A 23,271-nucleotide genomic window follows, 5' to 3' on the forward strand; every position below is an offset into this window, starting at 1 on the left:
TTCATTTCACTGTATATTTGAAGAAAAATGAGTTCAATAGCTTCCCCAACTCTTACCTAGTAAGACATAGAGCCTGGATTTGAAGTGAAGAATGCCTGATTGCCATGTACTACGTGCTGTTAACCACTATATCATGTAGTCTTGGAATCTCTAGTACTAGTACTTACTTACTATTAATTTTTTCAGTGCTATTATATCCTTGACTCTTGTCCCATATTTTGCTGTTTTATTTCAGGTACTTCTTGAAACAGTTACTTACATTTGCCATTTACAATTGACTACTGCCTTACTCCTTTTGATGTAACCATCATTCATGTCACTCTGTTGAAATAGTCTTATCAAAGCTCACCCATAGCTTCTTTTTTAATTTTTTTGTGTGTTATATATTTTTTAAAAAAATGTAATTGAAGTATAATGGACTAAAGTGTGCAAAGCAAACATAAACATTCAACTCAATGAGTTATTATAAAATAAACACCCCTGTAAGTACCACTGCATTCAAGAAGTAGAGTGTTTTCATCTCCTGAGAGGCTCCCCTCATGCTCTTTCCCAAATTCTACTTCTTCTTTTCTTCCCAAGATTTTTCACTGTTGTAACTTTTCATGCTGTAGATTAGTTTTGCTTGCTTTTGAACTCTATATTAAATGGAGTCAGACTATGTATTTTTTATTGTCTGGCTTCTTTTGCTTTCATGCTTTAAGAATTACCTATGTTGCCACAGAGAGCTGTAGTTTTTAAATTTTCATTTCTGTTTTATGTTCTATTCTGTGACTATACACAATTATGTTATCACCTTTATTAGGGCATAATTGACATACTATAAACTGCATATGTTTTCAAGATACAATTTGATGAGTTTTAACATACTAATACATTAATAAAACTGTCACCACAAGCAAGATAGTGAACATATTCAACACTCCCGAAAGTTTCCTAGTGTTCCTCTATAATTCTTTCCTTCCAACCTCCTTACGCCATCTCCAAACAACAGCTGATCTGCTTTCTATTACTAGAGGTTTCATTAAACAGTCTTGTTTTATATATAAATTGAATCACACAGCAAGTGTACTTTTTGTATCTGGCTTCTGTCACAACATAATTATCTTAAGATTCATTCAGTGGGAAGCTATTTCCATTTTACTTCTGAATAATATTCCATTTTATGGATAGACCAGATTCGTTTGTCCATATGCTGATGAACATTCAAGTCATTTCCAGTGGTTGGGTATTATGATTAAAGCTGCTATAAGCATTCATGTGTAAGATTTTTGTCAAGAAATGAAATTTTATTTCTCTTAGGTAAATACCTGGGAGGGAATGGCTAGGACAAATGGTAGGTGTATATTTAACTATCTGATAAACTGCAAACTGCAGTCCAGAGTTGTTATGGGGGTTATTTACATTTTTATCCATAATGTATGAAAGTTGCTCTATATGGTCACCAATGCTTGGTACAATCAATTGTTTTAATTTTAGACACTTTAATAGGTGTACACGTTTTATTTTTACTCAGTTTCTATAGCTGATGTATAGTTGGATTCCACGTTATTGTTGTGAATATCAAAACAACAAAGCTTCTAAAAATAAATGAGAATTTCTTCTGAATTTGGGATATGAAAAGATTTCTTAAATACAACACAAGATCCACTGAACTATAAAGGAAAAAATTGGCGCATTGGACTACATTAAAACTAAGAAATTCTGCTCATGAAGAGAAACTCTGTTCATCAAAACTGAAGTATGTTAAAACTAAGAAATATGATCATTAAAAGACATCATTATGTAAGGAGTGTTTGGGAGGTGATGGAGCTTTTCTGTATCATGATTATGATGGCTTATACAGTATACAACTGTTCAAAATTCATCAAAATGCACCCTCTAGCGAGATCTAGCTTTGTATATAAATTATCCTTCAATTAAATTGGTTAAAGAAAAACAAAAATAAATCAATAATGACACCGGTAAGAGACTAAAAAAGCTTTTAATTGTTGAATTTAGCCATCTTTCATTAATTTTATTTTTCTTGCAGTCTCTCTGGCATTAGGTGTAATTCACCATCTTTGAGGCTCTGTTGGTTTCTGTGACGCTACTCCATGATCTTTATAATTTTTCTAATATTTTTCAAAGTATCCTTGGTTTTCAAGTATAACTAGATCTTCACATTGTATTTGGCACTGAACTAGGTGCTGAGAGTAGAAGAATGAGAAATAAGTGCTTCATTTTGTGATCTCATTCACTGGCTTCTGAATTTAACATGATTGGTAAGGACTGCCCAAGATTTCGTAAGATTATTTTCCTTCTTGTTTTAACTCTAACCTTCAGTGATCTTTCTACCCAAAGAAAGTATAAACGAGTAGACAAATTCACAGACGAATTCTGCCTTTTTAATTTACCAAATATAAGACTTTGAGTAAGTTACATGTTAACTTATCTAGGCCTTAGTTACCTTATCTCTAAACTGAAGATTATAACAATGCCTTCTTTATTGGACATTTATGAACAAAAAATGAGGCAATTCATGTAGAATGCCCAGTTCGGCATCTTCCATGTAGAATATTCTAAAAAAATTTTAGTCCTTCCCTTCTCCTTCAGTTCCTTCCCCACTAATTTCTTCCCTTTCATGTGTCTCCATCATTTCCTTTTCCTTAACCTCTTCTTTTTCTTTCCTCTTGGTTTTTCTAATCCTATTCTGTTTCTTTCCTCTTTTCCTCCTTCATCTCTTCATATCGGATTAAATTAGACTACACAAGTAGTCTAATATAGGGGGAAATATATACATATATATGTATATTTCCTATTTATAATGCAGCTTCACCTCATAATACTCACTTACCCAAATCTGAATCATATAATCTCAAATTAAATTTCACTACCTCTATGAGTATAGCTGGATGTGAGCTCTCATCTCCAAAACTGTTTGGCATTTTATTTGTGGCTTATCCTGTATCATCTACTAGCATTACCTTGACCATATAGCTCTGACTTTAAAATGTAAGCCATTTGAGGTCTGGGCCATGTCTTAATCAGCACTTAGCATGGGTTCTGGATCTTACTCCTTAGTAAATATACTTGGAATGAGTTAATGCATAATGCAATTATGTACATGGCAAATATCAGCCTATTACTTTGTTCAGTATCTTAACCACATCGCAGATTTCTCAAGGACAAGATAAAATTTCTAACAATTATTTTTCTTCTTCAAACTCTGAACCAGTGCTGGGCATAAAAACGGTTTTGAGGCATGGATCTTTGCTGGTTTGTTCACCAATGTATCTCAAGCACTTAGGTATTTCAGGCACCTACAGAAGTGCCTGGCATATAAAAAAAATCATCAATAAATCTTTGTTATCCAAATGTAAACTATAGATAGTTGCAACTAAATTTATATATATACTTTTAAGAAAACGTCCCTACTAGTTAACAACCCAGAGGTGTTTTATATGACAAACAGAGATAGAAAGATACAAAATTCTTTACAAGTATAACACAACTACTGATAGAGCTGTGAAGAATGTCTTCAATGTGGCTATAGTGTCCAAGAATTCACCAGTCATATTGTCCTAAACACACATTGCTCTCGTTAGCAGTGAACAATGAGAAAATGAAATTAAGAGAATAATTTCACTTACAATAATAAAAAAGGATACAATATTTTATAGTAAGTTTAACATATAGGTACACTGAAAACTATAAAACATCATTAAAAGAAATTAAAGAAGACCTAGTACGTGGAAAGACTTCTTATGTTCATGGATTAGAAGATTTATATTGTTAAGATGACAATACTCCCCAAATTGCACTACAGAGTTAATGCAACTTTTATCTGAATCTCAGCTGCAATTTTTGCAAAAATTGAGAAGTTGATCCTAAAATTCATATGGAAATGCAAGGAACCCAGAATAGCCAAGACAATCTTGAAAAAGAACAAACTTGGAGCACTCACATTTCCCTATTCAAAACTCACTACAAAGATAGTGTAATCAAGACAGTGTGGTACTGGCATAAGGATATACATATTCATCAATGGAATGCAATTTAGAGTCCAGAAATAAGTCCATACATTTATACTCAATTGATTTTTGATAGGGGTGCCAAGATAATCAATGGTAGAGAATAGTCTTTTCAACAAGTAGCACTGGGACAAGTGGGTATCCTCATGCAAAAGACTGAAAATGTACCCCTATTTTACATATCACATACAAAAATAAGCAAAAAGTGAACCATAGACCTAAATATAAACGTTAAACCTATGAAATTTCCTAGGCAGGAATCCTCATGACTTTGGATTAGTCAGTGGTTTCTTTTATATGACACCAAAAGCACAAGCAATAACAACAACAGAAAGAAATAAATTGTATATCATCAAAATAAAAATTTGTGTGCATCAAGGAAATAAAAAAGCAGCCCCACAGAATGAGAAAGCATATTTGAAAATTATATGTATCTCATAAAGGACTTATGTGCAGAATATATAAAGAACTCATACACCTCGACTGTGGAAAGACAAGTAACCCAATTAAAAAATGGGCAAGTAATTGGAATAGACATTAAGTCAAAGAAGATTCAAATATCCAGTAAGCATATGAAAAGGTCCTCAACATCACTGATAATTATAGTGTAAGTTAAAATCATAATAGGCAATACTTCATACCCTCTAGAATGTCTAGAAAGAAGACAGATAAATTGGTCAGATTTTTAAATGGTGCAACTAATCTGGAAAACAGTCATGCAGTTCCTCAAAATGCTAAACAGGAAATTACCATATGATCCAAACAGTTCTACTCCCATGAAAAATGAAAACATAGGTCAACACAAAAACTTGTACATGAATGCTTTTAGCAGCATTATTCATCACAGCCAAAAAGTAGAAGCAACCTAAATGTCCATACATGGATGAATAGTTAAACAAAATGCCGTGTATCCATGCAATGGGTCTTAAGATGGAATAAAGTACTGATCTATGCTATGACATTGATGAACCTTGAAAATATACTAAGAAATTAGACACAAAAGGTCACGTATTTTATGATAGGGTTATTTATATGAAATATCCAGCATAGGTAGATCTATGGAGACAGAAAGTAGATTACAGGTTGCCAGGGGCTGGGAGGAGGAGGGAGTGGGGAGTGACTACTAAGGCGTGGGTGGGGACAGGCTTTCTTTATGGGGTGATGAAAACGTTCTAAAATTAGACAGTGGGGATGATCGTACAGCTCTATGAATATACAAATGCCATTGAATTTATACTTTAAAAGGATGGATTGTATGATATTTTAACTTTATCTCAATGAAGGTGTTATTAAAAAGCGGATGCTTTCACTATAAAGCAAAACAAAACACAGATGCATTATAAATGTTATTTAGTTGATGTGTAAAAAAAACCAGAAACCTAAATAGACCACCACAGAACAAGAAGCTCCCCTCCACCCCAAATTCTTCAATGAAGCATGACCTGATGACAAGTGACAGGCAGCCTTCCTGGCTGAACACACATAAATGCTTACTTAGGTGACAACTCTATTTGGGATGCTTCACGTACAGTAGTAGGGCTTGCCTTTAAGGCAATTTCGTTGTACTTTTAAACAACAGTCTATCTCTAGTTTCATTTTCACAGAGATTGTTATAATGTCTTTATCTGCATTGGTACTCATTACATGAAAACACAGTGTTGTGTGACTTTGTATGTTTGCCAACATCAGACTTCCTCTTGGGATTCCTGTGTGGGAGTCTGATGGAATAGCCTTTTTAACAAAGCAGTATTAACCATGTGAGCTGAAACCTTACCCTTTTTGTGACTTTCACAAATGTGATGTGGGCTGATGCAAAGCTGCATTTTCCTCTCCTTCCTTCTGTGAATTATACCATCCCAGAGAGTGCAATCATTTACACTCTCAGTCTAGTGTGTGCTTCCAGCAAAACAAAACCCTGGCAGTGGGCTTCATGAAGTGTTTGTTTAGACTCTTCTAAATAAGAAACATGATGGTTTGAGAGGAAACAGGCTCCTTTCACTAAAGAACTTGCATTGACAGAGTATATGGATACTCTTGGGGGAACTCTGGTTCTATTAAAATTTTTTTCTCGGTCACAAAGTCTTTAAATACGAGGTATGACCAGTTAATATTGAATCTTGTATCTAAAGCATTACCAGAGAAAAACTAATATGGTGCCAAGTCCTCAATAGTGTGTCTCCAAAATGTCTGGGATGAAAATTATAAGTATGAAAAAGTCTTCCAGATACAAAGGTCACATGCTTTCTTTCCAATTGTATTATTTTTCTATTGCTGTGTGACAAATTGCTACAAATATAGTGGCTTAAAACAACAGAAATTTGTTACCTCACATTCTTTGTAGGTCAAGTATCTGGCATGGTGTGACAGGATTCCCTGTTCAGAGTCTCACCAGGCTGAAATGAAGGTGTCAGTCATGTCAGCATTTTCATCTGGGTTTGCAGTCTTCTTCCAAACCCACTGATTATAGGCAGAATTCATTTCCTCATGGTTGCAGGGCTCTAGGTACCCATTTTCCTTCTAGCTGTTGGTTGGGGACCACTGTCAGCTGCTAGAGACCATCTGCAGTTCTTTCCCATGTGACCCCCTTATACAGCTCACACACAGATGTTGGCATTCTTCTAGGCCAATGGGAGCACATCTGTCTGACCTCCTTCTCTCTGACCAGCTGGAGAAGAGTCTTATCTTTTAAATAGGGCTCATGTGATTGAGTCAGGCCCACCTGAAGATAAAATAAGGATAATCTCTTTATTTTAACAAAACCAAGTATGGTAAAACTCATTGTACTCTCAGTCCTAGGGATTATGCAGGGCGTGTACCTCAGGGAGGTGGGAAATCTTGCAAGCCACTTTAGAATTCTGCCTACAATACCACACTTCTCATTTTAAAGAAATGAGATGTTTTCTTAATACTTAACAGCAAAGAAAGGCTTGAGGGTGAAGATCAACTGAATGATTGCGCTTCATGTATAATCAAAGTCCTAAAGGTTGGGTCCAGGATACGGTGGGTTAGGTGAAAGATGAGAAAGACATAGTAGCTCTGCTTTAATCACAGGTAAAATTAGGTTTAGTTCCATCTGCATCTGCCTTTAAGGAATCTGAATCTCTGTGACCCATCTTGAATAAAGAAGATCACAGGCACTTGATGATCTTGCCTTTAAAAGGGTACATATATATTTTCATGATTGACAGTTGTTGAATTGGATCACCAGGAATTTAGGTAACTTCATCATTGATCTAAGTTTTATTTGCTTTCCTCCTTTTGAACAGTCTAGAAGTATATGCTAATAGGCAGATTGAAAACTGGTGTTGAATGCAACCTACGTTTTTCAAAAATAACACATCAGCCATTAATTATGAAATCTACATGTAAATATAAATACTGTATATATGAGAGGACAAAGACAGTTCCCCCCAGGTATCTTTGTCAGTTGGACAGGGTGGCTAGTATATTTTGAAGACTTTAGTGAGTTCAGGTGATCCCTGCAACTTTTTACTTTCATGATCAGAATTTAAGGTCAGAGTAGCTAGGGAGCTGAGGCATTTTCCTGCTAAACATAAAGAAGGGGTGAATTCAGTGTTGTGCAGTTAAAAGGGAGAGGGTTGAGAAAAGGAACAAGGATATGGTTTCTTCCTGGGAGAATTTTAAAGCTGTTTCTAGAGAAATAACAAATGTGAAAATAAATTACACTAATCTATCCATTAATTCCTTAAATTCATAGCCTATTAAAACATGCCTCAAAGAACGCTTGGGATGACCTGTTCTGCCCAATTAATTTTGAAGTATTGGAAATCAATTAGCTACAATAAACGGACCTGGCCTCATTATCTGAAGCAGTTTGCGATTAGCTTCATAGAAAGATGACTGTACACAGGGCTGTAAGTATAAATGCATGCTGGCATTGACAAAGAATACTGTGTACCCCTTCTTCCTAAAGCTAAATCGCTTTTGTTCTATGAGATCAACTTCTGCTAGGGAATTCAAACTTTTCCCAAGTGGTCTGCTTTTTATAGAACTGATTTAAATATCGAAACACGGCATTTTTCCTTCGCAGTATGTGCGACAGAAACTGAAGTTCGTCTGTGAATGTACACATAACATGGTACCAGTTTTTGTTTGCTATGCTTATGCCTGCAGGCAACATAGAATGAAATGTGTTTAATCCTTTTCTCATTCCTTTTGGCCACTGAGGCACTTGGCTTGCCAAGGTACCCCTTCCTAACCACAGCCAAAAATGGACTCATTGTTCCCAACTCATTAAATGCAGTAGATTTGCTTGATAGAATCTGTTTGTTTGCTGCCTATCTGGTGTGCTAACTCTTTTGCATCTGTAGTTTCCAAGGTATTCATTTGCTTCCCAGAAAAAAAATGAGGAGGAAAAAGCATAATCTGCATACTTCCCATGTTAGTACATTGATTCATTATGTCATTTCTAAAAGAGGGACAATATTATGACTCATGAGCACAGAGGGAAAAAAATGGAACATTTTATTTCTTTGTTGGTTCAGTAAGCGTGCATTTGCTAGTGACATGAACTAATTGCATAGTTACCAGGAAATAACATGTTTGATTTTTCTGTAATAATGTAGTAACTACATATTAACTTCTTAGGAAACAATGGTAATTATACAGTAACGTGATGATAGTGCTTTATTTTTCCCAAGAACTCTGCAATTAACTACAGTTAAAAAGTACAAAACACACCATTTCTCAACTAACGTACACACTGGTCTACAAAGGGTTTCTTCCTTGGATTTCTGGTCCCTCACTTCCTCTCTCCCACATCAAGCCCCTTACACTATTTGAAAGTTTAAACCTAAATCCTTTTCATATTCTCTCTTCTTCAAACCTGATAAGCTATTCATCCTTCAGAGTTCTATCACGAGGTTTAGAACTGAAGCATGAAACTTAAATTCTATGTAGGGCTTTATGTTAAGTAACCCAGAAGTCACTTAGAATGACAAAAATAGCAAAGCCAGAGGGTGGCTTCAGCAGACTGGCTCTGGACAAACCACCTAGGGTGAAGATCTGAAACCCTCCTGGCAGATTTCATGCTGAGCTAAGTCTGAAAGTAGGACATATACTTAGCATCCAGGATGAAGAGGTTTCAGAAGCACTGGTGGCATGTCCTCTGCTGGATGATAGCACAGCCTTGGAGAGAAGGACAAGAAAGAGCTCCTCCATGTTTCAGCAGGCAGAGGGGAGTTGCAAGCCTCTGGAGAAAAAGCTTCTCTATAAAAATGCAAGATATCAAAATGGAATTGCTCTAAACACTGTTGAGAGAGACAGAGAGTGGGGAGAGGGAAAGATTGTTATGGGAACAAAGACAGATTCCCATGGAAAAAGAGACTTAAATATGTGGTTAAAAAAGCAAGACAGGTGGGACAAAGAGAGAGGCACAGAGGCATACAGACCAAGCGGCAGCAAGAGAATGAAAAGGACAGAGACAGTTAAGTGACTGAGAGAGATCCAGAGGAGGGATCCACAGAGTCAGAGAAAATAAGTTAGAGTAATAGAGACAGAGGCAAAAAGAGAGGCAAAGAGAAAGGGAGTGAGAAGATCAAGAGACAGAGAGATACAGTCCCAAAGATGGAAAGAGAGTCAGAGGGAGGGAGGAAGAGAGAGAGAGAGGGAGAAAATATATAGAGAGTGATATACGTATTATATATGCACATATATATAATATACATATGCATAAGACCCTTCTGATTTTTGGTCAGCCTTGTTCTAACTATTTTTGGAGTTGTATGAGGGCCAGAGGCAATGCTTCTGTTCATTACAAAATTGCATTGCATTTTCAACTTCTGGTTTGGTACCAAGAAATGAATCATACAGCCTCAGAGGAGTACTGTCATTTTTCTCTGTGGTCTAATTTAAATTCTCTATCAAATACCATTGCAACAGTGACTTTTAACATTTTGCATGATTTAAGCTGTTAATGAGCAAAGAACCATAGCAGGTTGGGTAGTTTTCTATAAAGGGAATGGAATAAAATAAAATCCTGCACACAAGTCTTGCAAAAGTATTCCAATTCTGATGGGTCTCATCCAAACTGATCACTTTAAGCTCTTGCTCCCACTTATTTTAAGTGAAATAACGTCTTTCAGTGACTGGGATACCTAGATAAGTTTTTTGCCTGCAGAAGAGAACTAAATGAATGGGGAAGAAGTACCCCAAAGGTAGAGGAAAGCCATGACATGATCTAATTGACTCTAAAAGATAAGCATGCTAGTCCAGTGGAAGACAGGGTGGACATAAAAAGCTGCAAATATCTGGGTTCATTGAAGAAAGTGCATTGGATTTTGGTGGCTTGACGTCTAAATTAGAGTGCAATTTCTGAATTTTTTAAAATGTATCTTGGGTTGTTTGAAGAGGATCTTGCCGTGTGTTTAGAGAGTACTGTGCAACGGATTAAGAAGGGCATAAAAAACCCAAGTCCCTCCAATTTACCATGAGATCCAGTGTAAGATGTTTTGACCTGAGCTGTGCCACTGACAACTTTAGATTCTGTTCACCACCACATCCAGCTTTTCTCTTTGGATATGTGGATCCCTATTCTAAACTTATTTTCAATCGGAAATATTAGTACATAAAATTGACACTTTATTCAAAGAGAATTTGAAAGAGAATGGGGAAGTGGTTCAAAACCATCCATCCACCCAACCAATATGATATGAGCCCCTCAAGCCTACCTCTCACTCTGCTTGGAATGTGCCGTGCTAGTCACTGTGTAGGGAACGTGGTTGCACGTGGCCTGGTGTGCTTAGTGTTTCATTATGGGTTAGAGCTTTATTAGTGTTATGGGCTGTGACACCCGGCTTCATATATTCAAGAGCCTTGGCCCCCAGTAACTCAGAAAATGACTGTATTTGGGAAAGATCTTTAAAGAGGCAATCAAATTAAAATGAGATTGTTACATGGGCCCTAATCTAATGCAGCTGGTGTCCTTAAAAGAAAAGGAGATTAGAACATAGACATGTACCACGTGAAGAGACAGGGGAAAACAGCCAGATAATAAGGTGAGTAAGCCAAAGAGAATAAGCCAAAAAGAAAGAAACCAAGAGAATAGTCTCAGAAGAAACCAACCCTTGCCGGCACCTTTATCGAGTCTCTAGAACTGTGACAAAATAAACGTCCGTTGTATAAGCTGTCTGGTTTGCAGTGCTTTGTTATGGCAGCCCCAGCAGATGAATAGAATCAGTTCACATCATCTGTGCCAAGAATCATTTTCAGAGTGTAGGTGCTCCTCAACTAATGAAAGCTGTGCTTGATCAGTGATAAAAGCCTTCAGTATGATACTTGAGTCTAAGTTATATTAACTGATCATCTTAAAAGTGGTATTTAGAACAATGGTTTACTCTAAGAACATACTTGGACCCTTCTCAATAGGCCTCAAGTTTTCCTTTACCGACTCATCCTGAAAGTGAGAAACCCTTCTTACCAATTTGCATTAGATACTTGGGATCACATCCAAAGGCCCAGGTACCCTGTCTCTCAGCCGTGACATCCTCTGCTCTGTTCTGTCCCGCATGCTCCCTACAAGAGCAGAGAAGCTGCTGTCCCTCTCCTGTCTCTCTTTAAGCATCTTTTCTCTGTCCCTTTCTCCTGATGACTTTATTCCCTTGCAGCATCCTCCTATGGGAGCTGTAGCTTCTCTCCTGCCTCAGGTGTTAATGTTTGCTCTCTGCTTGGCGCTCTGCTCTCCCTTTCAGACTTTTGTTGACAGTCTCTTCTTTTTTTAAGTTTAAACCAGTCCTTCTCAACATGGGGTCCCCAGAATTGTTTGTAACTAGTTTTTGTTGCCAGTGCATGAGAAGATAGGAGCTTTCAACAATGTAAATTAATTATATCACCAAACCCATTCTTTAGTGTGGCTCTTTGGCTAGTATTTTTATTATTATTTAAATAGTAGTAGTAGCAGCAGCAGCAAAACTTTCTCAGAGACAGAAACAGTGGATTGATTTACATTCTGGCATCAAGATCTGGTACTTTGAGCAACATTCTATTTACTTCCTTTATTCCATGGCTTTGCCTTACCTTTGGCACTCCAACAATCTTGTTTCTTTTATTCTGCTTTTATTTTTCTTCTACTTCCTAAAAGTAGATGCTTCCTTGATTTCTTCATTTAATTTTATCCTGTGAGCGTCTCCTCCACTCTCTTGTATCCTTTTCCAACTGTGAGTAGTATTCCACATATCAATGGCTGCCCATGAAACACTCTTTGGTCTTCTCATAATTTCCACTGGAAGCAATGTTGTGTTGAGCCTTTTGCCGGATGTAGCTCTTGCCTGCTCTTAAAACATGTAGTAGATGATCAAATTTCTTTCCCCCTCAGTAATTCGATTTCACATTTTACTCCCTGGGCCTTGCTTGGACTTGTTCACTGCTTTCACTGAAATGGTAAGTATACTGCACTATGCTACAATATGCCTTTTCATAATGTTTTAATTTTTTTCTAAAAAAATGGGAAGAGTTCTTGGGTATCAGTCTCTTCAATGGAGAAAACAGAGTTATTTCTGTTTTTATTTTTTTTAATGAATCCTTGTTATACAGTTCTTTCTAGAATCCCGTGTCCAACATCCATACCTGGATGAGAAAGTAATACTAACGACTCAGCATGCCAGTATTTGAGCAAGAGCGTCCTTGGGCTCATTCCCTAACTGCACCTGCGTCTGCAGTCAAGTGTCCACTTGTTTCTTGCTGGGAATGATCTTGGGAGTGACATGTTCTGTTAAAGCCTTGTCACGGCTTCTCCTTCCTCCCCAGCCATAACGTACAGTGCAGGAGAACAGAATATCAAGAGGTCCTGACTTTTTTCTTTCCTTCCTTGTCCTCCTTCCTTTAATTCTTCCTGTAGATCACCTTATCTTGCTTCAGTTCCTCAGAATCACCCTGACAACTCTTCTCCTGCTCCTGCAGGTCTCAGCTTTCTCCAAGATCTCCATCATCTGCCACCACTCAATGGCACTGGCTTCAATGCTTCTCTTCTGCTTTTTAGCACTTGCTTCTGTAATGTTATTGGCACTTACCCAGTTTACTTCTGTGTAAGTTCTTGATTTTATCCTGAACTTGGTCTTAAGGTTAGATCACTAGGTTTCCATGCAGTCCATTCTGTCCTGTTTGCTAGGAGGAAGTATTTTCATAGTTCAAGTTGATCCTAAAAATAGCATGGATGCTGTGCAAAAATACAGATTTAAGACTCCAGGATTCAGATTCTCCCTGGATCCATCCTTTCTGTTGGGTTTGGCCATAGGTAATCACAAAGTCTTCCCCAAAAATGGAACTTTCTGACTGGGTGGAGATCTGTGAAAGGTACTCTTGGCAGTGGGTAGGGTGGTATTTGTGACATAAAATGTCTAAACTTATTTCTCAGCCTGAAATAAATGGGATACTTTATGAGATGCTTATATGCTTATTGCTTATTCTATTCTAGTTAATGTTGGAAAATGTCTCATCAATTTTGTAATACACCAGTGTTGTTAACTAGGGGTTCTTACCCTGAAGTCTAGAGCAATAGAGGACAGAAACTCAGAACTTGGATTTAAAGTCAGGCCAGATTGCATTCTACATCTTGCTTTACCTCTCATGAACTATGTGGATAAGAGGAAGTTATTCAGCCTCTCTGGGCCTTTGTTTCCCACTATATCAAATGGGGATAATAGTGTCTTTTAGGGCTCTAAGGATCTAAACCATAGAAATAAACCTAAGTTTCCATACCTCCTATTGAAAAAAAAAATGACTCAAGGAATGTATTTGGTGTGGTTCTAAAGAAACTCAAGTTTATATGGTAGATACAAAAATCATCTGGGGAAACCTGGGGGATGCACAGATTCAGCCAGTCTTTCTTCAGAGCAGCCATTACTGAGATTCAGTGAACATGCCTGATTGACTCCCTATGAAGAGAAATATGTTATATGTATTAAGATATTGAGAGCATTGAAGACAGGAAGTGATTTAAGTTATGGCCCTAAGTTAAAGACACAACAGAAGCCACTCCAACTTTGCAGGTACTTCTTTGTACTTGAGTGGCTTGGCACAAGAGCAAGTTCGTGTGACTTCCTCAAGAGTGACTGGCCAAGAGTTTTTAATTGAATGATTCTTTCCAACAGGGCTGAAGAGGCCAGGCCAGATGGTGTGATGATATCTCTAAGGTGTTAGTGCAGTGCCCGGCATGTAGAAAATGTTCAAAAACTGCACCTATGATTATGTCTCATTAATGTAAGGGCTTTAAGGAGTCCATAGATGCTCTTCTGAAGTTGCATGCTGGTGTTTATGCATTGTATGCATTTTTCTAAGGTTTGAGCACATATTTACTCAGATTCTTACATGAATCATAATCATTAACTATGTAGAAATATTTTAGCTTCTGTCTCAGATATAGAATCAACCCAGAGATTCTGTTCATCTTTAAATATGTTTCAGGACTGATATTAAATCCATGAAACTACACTTCAGTTTCAAAGCAAATAAAGGTCAGACACATGTCTGTGATAAATCGTTGTGAAAATCTAGAAACAGGCATGGGACGGAAGAGATGTTCAGGGTGAAGACATGTTATAACTCTTAGCTTTGGGTCCAGCTAATGTGCACCTCCTCGTGGACTCATCAAGACACCCATTTAATGTTCTTTGGACTCAATAAGTTCAAATTCTTTCCTTCATTGATGATCCTCGGAGTTACCCCTGCTGGTAATGGCCGATGGTTATATGCCAAGACTTATGCCTTTTTTGGTGCCCTACAATGTCATACATCTTTGCTTTGGGACATTGTATAATGACTCTAGGATGAGGATCCTTCCTTATCTTTGATAGCTCAAATTATATATAGTTCATCTATTGGTGGCCACTCCCACCCTGCCAGATGGCCTCATTTTTTCAGAAAAATATGTATCTGGTACTTCCTGCTACAGTATTATTTCTGAATGGTGATATTTATTTCTTACATAGGTTAAATATTTAAAAAGAATAAGTCAGTTAACTTTGGAATTATATTTTCTACTTTGCTGAGCACAGGCTTCGCCAAACCATCTGACTGGTTGGGTTTTTGAACAGCATTGCAGTCCGGGAGTTTTGTTTTTCACTCTTCTTTTTTTTTTCATTTTTTCACCTTTCAGTAGTAATTTTGTGACATGATACATTTGCTGGCACCTTGGCTAACTATGTTCATGCATTCCTTTACACCTTCTAAAACTGTAACAGTAATCCAAAGCACAGCTGACAGAGGGAGTCCAGGAAGTGGGATACTGCAAATCAGAGGTGTGGTAGGGGAGATGAGTGTGCACCACAGATAACTCTACTTGATTAGCTAGATTTAAATAGTGTCAGATGAATTTGCCAGGTGAAAATAAAAATTGTCAGTTCAGTTTAATTTCATGGTGAATCAAACAAGGAAATTAGATTCTGCTACTCTGTCAGTTTGACATCCACAGCAAGTGACAATTAGAGATGATGAGAGAACTTATATTTACTTTGAAACCCTTGATTCTCTGATAGGCATGTAACTTTTATTTACCTTTCCATTGCAGAAAAATGTGGCATAACAGTAGCATGGGTAGAGGTTGCTAGAACATGCAGATTATAGGCTGAAGAGGCGAAAGGGGCAGGTGGAGAGGCCGGAGCTCACTTTCATCGCGTGGCATATTCAGATTGAGAAGGATGCTGGAGAGGGAGAGCCCCTGTGCTGTTAGGCCAGACGAGTTTAGAGCTGAAATGCAGGTAATAACACAGTGGTCACACCTCTTGCTTCAGCAGACAAGATTACGTTAGAGCAAGTCGAGGCTGGAAGGCGAGGAGTGAAGGTGACTCTGACTTGTGCTGTGGCAGCCAGGGCATTCACGTTAATTTTCATTTTCTTCCTAAGTCCAAGACCAAAGCATCAAGCAACTTGGAGGCCTCTGATTTAAACACAAATGCATTTCCAGACATTCTCCCTTGTCAGTCCTACTACAAAAAAAGTGGAATTTCAATTCCAAACAAGAGTTCAAAGAGCTCAGAAAATTCAGTAGAACCAAAGCATGAAACGGTCACATGGGAAGTTGCTTCCTTGATTTGCAGCCAAAGTTCTTGGCGAGAGGTAGGTCTCAACAGCATCAAGAAATCATTTCGTACCTAAATCTGCTTCCAAAGGAAGGGTTTCAGGGTTGACTGACTACCTTTGGAGAGCTAAGACAGCACTGGAAGATGTAAACAGAACGAGAGGCAAAATATTGTTGATTCAAAAAAAGTGATAGAGACCAAGATATTCTCATCTTTGATTAATGTATAGATAGTTATTTTTAAAAGATCACACATCTTGAGGGTATAAGGGTCACAAGAAGGCCTGGATAAGTTGATTAGCACCTTTGTCCAAAACTTCTCATAAATCTGGGCATTCTTAGATCTCAGTCCATAAAAGTCTTTCTCCCTCTCTCTCTCTCTCTCTCTCTCTCTCTGTCTCTCTCTGTCTCTCTCTCTCACTGTCTCTCTAGTTGGTTAAAGAGGAACACAATTCCTACTCCAATTGGTCCCCGCTGGTCCCGCCCTGCTGGTGCGCATGCGCGCAGTCGCCACAGGAAAGAGTCAGCGCACATCCCCGCCCGGCCTCCGTCGCGCGCCGCGGCTCCCTGGCCTGTCCGTGGAGGCTTGTGGGCTCGGCGAGACAGCAAGAGCTGCGGCCGGCAGGGGGCTGTGCGGACCCAAGGCGGCAGCGGTGGCGCCGGCCTGTGGAAAATGCTACCAGGCGGCGCTTCGGTTCGTTGCTCAAGTGACGGCCGTTCCTCGGCCCCCCACCCCTGAACCCCCTGCCACCGCCGGGGAACAGCCCGCCCACGCAGGGAGTACCGCACCGAGACGCTTCGGGGGAACGAGGCCGACGGCCGGCTGTGCCGGTTGCGCCCTTAGGTGAGTACGGCGGCGGTGGCGGGGCGCGGGGCGCCAGAAGGAGGGGGGATGCGGCGGCTGCCGCCCCGGGTCCCCGCGTGGGGAGGGAGGCCGAGCGGGCCTCTGCGGGGCGGGAAGGGCCGGCGCCGGTCTTCAGTTATAATGGGTTCATCTATTTCCCCTTGAAGTTCTATCAGTTTTGCCTCTTAACAGTCTATTAAGTGCATACATTTGAAGAACTGTTATGTTTTGGAGAATTGACTCCTTTATAATTTTATAATGCTTTCTTTTATCCCTGTTTATTTTCCTTGTGCTGAAGTCTGCTTTGTCTGAAATTAATATAGCTACTCATGAGTAGTGCTAGCATGGTGTATCTTTCTGTATTCTCTTTTAATCTATTTTTGTTTTTGTATTTAAAATAAGTTTCTTCTAGACATTTGCTTCAGTTTTTAAAAAATCCTCACTGCCAATCTCTTTATAAAGCTTTTATTGATATAGTTGCATTAATACCTACCATGTTTGCTGTTTTCTATTCATTGCATTTGTTTCTTTTATATGTTCCCTTTTTTCCTGCCTTCTTTGATTTTGATCAAACATTTGTGAGTGTACTCTTGGGATTATCACTAATATAAGCACTCTGAATCTGTAAATCTACCTTCCTCTAAGCTAACCCCTGCTAGATCAAAGCAGTAACATGAGAGTGGCAAAGAGAAGATAGTTATTTGTAGTTTGACAATGATTTTGTCATACTACTATTCACTTAAATAATAATTGACTAGTTATATTTTTAAAGAATTACTTTATGTCCAGTATTGTTATTATTACTGTGTATAAAAATATGCTTACAGTTTTACAGTTACAATTCAGTGGAATGAGAGAAAGACAAGAAAGTATAATACAGTTTGATAAGTACTATAGAACAACAAGGAGTAGATGCTTTGAAAATGTGTGTTGGAACGTCTACCTGGGGTATAAGGGGAGTGAGGAAATGTCTGCTGATGGAACATGCATCCCAGATAACATCTGAATTTGGCAAAAGTTGACAGGCAAAGACAAGGGAAGGTTGATGTTTGGGGTGCTATGAGAAAACTGCCCTATCTTCCTTTTAGGACTTCCTACCTTCAGAGCTCCCTGTAGAATCAGCTGAGGCCTTTATTAAGACTACATTACAACCCAATTTTTCAGTCTGCTCAGTTCTGTTTTCTCTTCTTTCCCCCTGCCCCTTCCATTCCACAGCTCTTGATCCTAAGGGAAATCCCTAAGAAATTTTCTGTACTCCAATCTGTGTCTCACAGATCTTTCTGGGGAACCCAAACTTCATCAGTTGGTACCAGGAGTGGTGTTAGAAAATAGTTGCTAAGATGAGATGCAGGAGCTGTTTCATATGTCAGCTAGCAATGATGACTCCATCATTGAATGGAATGTGAATATATATAAATGTGAATAAATCCTGGCACAAAGTAGGTTTGTAATAGTTAAGTTTTTTTTTATTGGTGAATTAGGAAGAGTATACCAGTTTTTGTTTTGTTTCAGTTACCTACTGCTGTGTAAGAAACCAGTCCAAAATTTAATGTTAATGAAAACAAAGTGTTGTGGGTTATCAAGGCTTAGCTGGGGAGTTGTCATTTAGGGGCTTCCATACTGTTGTTCTCTGGTGTCAGCCAAAGCTGCTGTCATCAAAAAGTGCAAATGGAGCCATCTGAAACGGCTCACTCACCTTGCTGGAAGTTGATGCTGTCTGTTGACAGGGAGATCAGCTTGGACTGTGGAGAAGTGTACCTATATATGGCCCATGCATGTGGCTTTGATTTCTCATGATGTACACTCCAGGATCAGAGAGGATACAGCCTAAGAGTAAGTGTTCAGGAGACCCTTACAGCTTAAGTTCTAAATCTATGCAGCATTGCTCTTACTGTATTTTATTGGTCAAAAACAAGTTATAGGGCCCATCCAGATTCAAAGAAATTGCCTACGCAAAGGTGTGAATAATGGGAGATGAATTTCACTGTGGGAGAGGGGGAGTCTTTGGGAACTAGCTACCATGTCAGGGGCAGCCTATCAAGTACTTGAGAAGTATGTGTGTGTGTGTGTATAGACAGAAGGATAATTCTAAGGACACTTTAATTGGGTGACTTGCTAAACATGATTGATATTTTGGAAAAGATATGAAATCAGGGAGTGTTTAATTAGCAATTAAATACTGAATATAAATGTCAAAGGGCCTGCTTAGTAGCATGTAAAGAGGCTGTTATCTCAGCCAGAGGATAGAAAAATCATACAGCATTTTATCCCAAGGACATAAAGATACAAAGACTAATAGATACAGGGGTAGTGGGCCCACTCATATCCCCATTTATTTTTCTAGTCTGGCCACTTAAAATCTAGTTGAACTCTGGAAAACAATAGAGGACTACTGTAAACTCAGCATGGACTGTTATAAACTTAGTACCACCCAGATATAATATCTTTGCTAGAGCAGAGAAACGTGGCCTCAGAAACGTGGTGTGTGGCCATTAATAGGACTAATGCTTCTTCTTCCATCTTATTAAGACAGAGTATCAGAAACAGTTTACATTTACTTGAAAGAGTGGAATGTACATTTATGGTCCTGCCTCTGAGCTGTATTAACTCATTGTCATGGTGTAGTCTGAAGGGACCAGGATTGCCTGGGCATCTCTTAAGACTTGACCCTGGGCCCATATTGCTGACATCCTGCTAATTGGACCAGCTGTTCAAGATGCAGCCAGTATGTTGGGGCATTGTTAAGATATGTGTGCTCTGGAAGGTGGGAAATAAATTCTGTGAAATTTGAGTGGCTCACAACATTAGTAAAATATTTAGGAGTCCATTACTTTGAGACATCTCATGACATCCTCTCCTTAGTAAAGGACAAACCATTTCATCTCACATCTCCTTCCATGAAGGAGCCCCAGCGGGCCTCTTCAGGTTGCAGACGCAGATGATTCAACTCTTGGATTTACACTATCTCCAGTATATTGAGTGACATGAAAATCTGCCAGCTTTGAGTGGGCGCAAGAGCAGTGAAGTATTCTGCAGCACTCCAGGTTTCAGTTCAAGAGGCCCTGCTGTTTGGCCCATGTGATTAAGAATATGGTATATGTTGTGAGAAAACATGCCATGTGGAGTTATGGCAGGACCTAATAGGAGAACCACCATGCACATCCTAAGAATTTGGGGGCAAGATTTTGCCATTGGCAGTGAAGAGTCTTGCTTCACTTGAAGAATAGTTCCTACAATGATAAAGATAGAGAACCTGGCTGTGGGTCATCTAGTGATCATGAGCCACACTTGCCCATCATAAGGTGGCTTCTCTCATACTTATCAAATCATAAGATCTGGCAATATCCCATAGATGTGAGCAGTAATCCGTAGTAAAATGAAAGTGGTGCATCCAGGATTGGACATGAAACGGGCTAGTGAGCACATGAAAGCTGCACAAGTTGATTACTCAGATTTCTTGTACCTATGCCTCTTCCTTATGTGTGACCCCATAGGGAGGTCCCTTGTAACCAGCTGACTGGGTACAAAAAAGCCAAACTTGGTTCATGGATCATTTGGCTTGGTACATAAGTAAGCCAAAAAATGACAGCTGCTCTAAAACATCCTTTATGAGCGATAACTTTGAAAGACAGCAATTTGGATAAATCATCACAGAGAACTTTAGTCAGGATGAAAACAGATGTGGCCCATGATTACAATATTTGCAAACTTATGGTTAGTGGCAAATGGCTTGGCTGATTGACCTGGAAGGAAAAATTTTAGAAGATTGAGGACAAGGCGACATTGGAGTAAAGGCTTAATTTACTGTGGATGGACTTACAGCAGTAAGCAAACTTTGGTGTGAAGATACTAGAATCATATTTTAATGTTCACCATAGATATCCATCATAGAAGAAATATTAAACAACTGAGAAGGCAGTGTAGCTCAACCAGTTGGCATCAGCTAGCCTTGGTCATCAGCCATCCCAGTGTTGACATAGTGAACGTGTGAATTCAGTAGCCATGATGGTAAAGATGGAGGATGTACATGGGGCAATAGCAAATACTCTTATTACTAATGATGAAGCTATTGTTAATCCCAAGTGTCTAATCTGCCAGCAGCTGAGATCATTGATGTTTTTCCAGTGTGGCACTATCCCTTGAGGAGACTAATCATCCATTTTGGTGGCAGGTTGACTACACAGACCCTTCCCACCCTGGAAGGAATAGTACACAGAAGCTTTTGGATTGAAAGTGATAACCCATTGAAGCCAAAGCTGAAGTATCAGCTTTGAGAAGATTCCTTATGAGTAGGGGGTGCCATCCTCTATGATACTGTGTATACCCTTAATGAATGATATTTATTTGATGTGTTGTCCTCTTAATACAGATCTGAGAATCAGGAGTTGATACAGAAGTGTCTCTGTTTACCATCACTCCATGTGACCCTCTTTAAGGATTTGTTTCCTGTTTCCACAAGTCTGGGCTCCATGGTTCCTTAAGAGAGGAAGCATTTTCACCATTGGATACTGCACGGGCCCCACAGAACCATAAGCTACCAGTTTCTGTCTGGATACTTCTGGCTTCTTGTGTCAAAGGAAAAGTAGGTGGAAAGAGGAGTTATTACCCTAAGGAAGTAACTGACCTTGACCATTAAGAGGAAGTAGGGCTGCTGTTAAATAAAGGGGAGAAGAGAGAAATATGTTTATCATGAAGACGAAACATTTGCAAGTTTCTTGAAATTCTCTTACCAGTCTTGATGGTAAATGGACAAGTGAAGTAATCATGGATACAGAAGGCTATGGTGACCAGGCCATGCCCAAGATCATGTCCCCTTCCCTGGTGTAGCCTTCATTCAGTGGCTGAACTTTGTGGGAGCATAATAAAGGCCTTGCCCCCTCTTCACAACGGGGACAACTAGTAAGGGCCACTCTAGTTTTAGAACTTTCTGTGGGTTGACTGAGACCTTTGACTAGATTGCATAGGAACCTGGCTTCTTCCTTTGCCTAGTTTTGCTCGTTTCCCTTCCTTTTCCTTCCTCAGGTATTGATCCCAAGAGCACTCTCTAATAAATTTTATGCATACCAACCTCCATCTTAAAGTTGGTTTCTGAGGAAACCCAATGTTCAACAGCTTATTGAAGCCAGAGGGAATCCTTTGAATGCATGATTGAGCAAGATGCAGTCATTTTTTCTAAAACTGAAATGGTGATTTAGTAGGAAGAGATGAAATTAGAGAACTAACCAAGGGCCTTGAAGGCCATTTTAATACAGTATGACTTTATACTAGGTACAATATGTAGCAATCAGAATGTTTTAAATGAAGGGGAGAGACAACTGGACTTGTGTTTTGGAAAAATGACTGTCAGCCTGGTGGAAAAAAAAAGATGATACCGGAGGCAGTTATTCCAGTTAGAAGACTTTTGTAATATTATATAACATGAAGGAGAAGTTGGCTGCTTGAATTAGGAAATTGACAGGAAGGAGAACAGTTGATGGATTTGAGTTATTTAAGAGATACAAGTGGGTGATGTTCTGTTTTCTTACTTGAATGATTGGGTGGATAATGTCCTACTGACAGTGCTAGGGAACACAGAAGCAGCATTGGGTTTGTGGGGAGAAAATGAGTTTAATTTAGAAATGATGAGTTTGAGATACCTGTGAGACTTCTGAATGGAGATGTCCAAACAGCTGCTGGATATACAAATCTGTAATATAGGACAGAGTTCTAGGTTGAATGTAGATTTAAATATTATCAGCCTAAAATGGATGGAGCTAGGAGAGCAGATGAGAGAATGTGTAGAGGATAAGATTAGAGGATTTAGGACAAACCTTGCAGATTTAAATAATTTCTGAAGAAAAGGGTCTTTGCAGAGGTAGGATGAATACATGGTAAAATGTAGTGCTGTGGAAGCCCTGGGAAGAAAATGTGTCGGGAAATGGAAAAATAAGCAGGAGGAGGAAGAGGAGTGGAGAGGACAGTGATAACTAGCCCTGCTGAGTATTTAAGCAAGTTAAGTACTGAAAAGTATTTGCTGAGTTTAGCAGCATGTGGAGGGGCCAACTCATGTGTGTTAATATTCTGAGGATATCTGATACTATTTTGACAGTGGTTGGACTCAGTGACCTTTAAGTTCCCTTCTAACCCTTAAATTCTGTGAAATTGTTTGAGTTGTGTGCTGCCATCTCAGCAAAGAGCTTAGCCTAAGAAATCAATAAATGGGACTAAAACAAATACTGCTCTGGATATAACCGGGGTGATCCCCAGGACTGTTAACAGCCGGAGCAACTTGTAGTTCTAAGAAGCTAGCAATTGGAGGTTAAATATTTTTATCCACAGTCACTGTGTTTTTGTTTTGTTTTGTTTTGTTTTGTTTTTGCTTATGTCGTTTAATGCAGTTTCCAAAA

The 23,271-nt window shown here is 38.9% G+C and overlaps 1 protein-coding gene across 16 annotated transcripts in view; it reads left to right on the forward strand.

Annotated features, from left to right (window-relative positions):
• Positions 1 to 23,271, forward strand: part of LOC116279247 (uncharacterized) — a 233,477-nt gene that overhangs the window by 17,434 nt on the left and 192,772 nt on the right. For 12 of the 16 annotated variants that reach the window (XR_012063780.1, XR_012063775.1, XR_012063777.1 and 9 more), the window contains exon 4: positions 16,474 to 16,885. The exons of 2 other annotated variants lie outside the window; for them this stretch is intronic. The gene's annotated coding sequence lies outside the window, so the exon portion shown is untranslated. Of the gene's footprint in view, positions 1 to 235; positions 1,606 to 7,728; positions 7,886 to 16,473; positions 16,886 to 23,271 lie in introns of those variants that run through there. 2 more of the 16 variants (XR_012063779.1, XM_072948916.1) reach the window with 2 other exon arrangements.

This window comes from Vicugna pacos, chromosome 24 (assembly GCF_048564905.1).
Source record: "Vicugna pacos chromosome 24, VicPac4, whole genome shotgun sequence".
NCBI classification, from domain to species: domain Eukaryota; kingdom Metazoa; phylum Chordata; class Mammalia; order Artiodactyla; family Camelidae; genus Vicugna; species Vicugna pacos.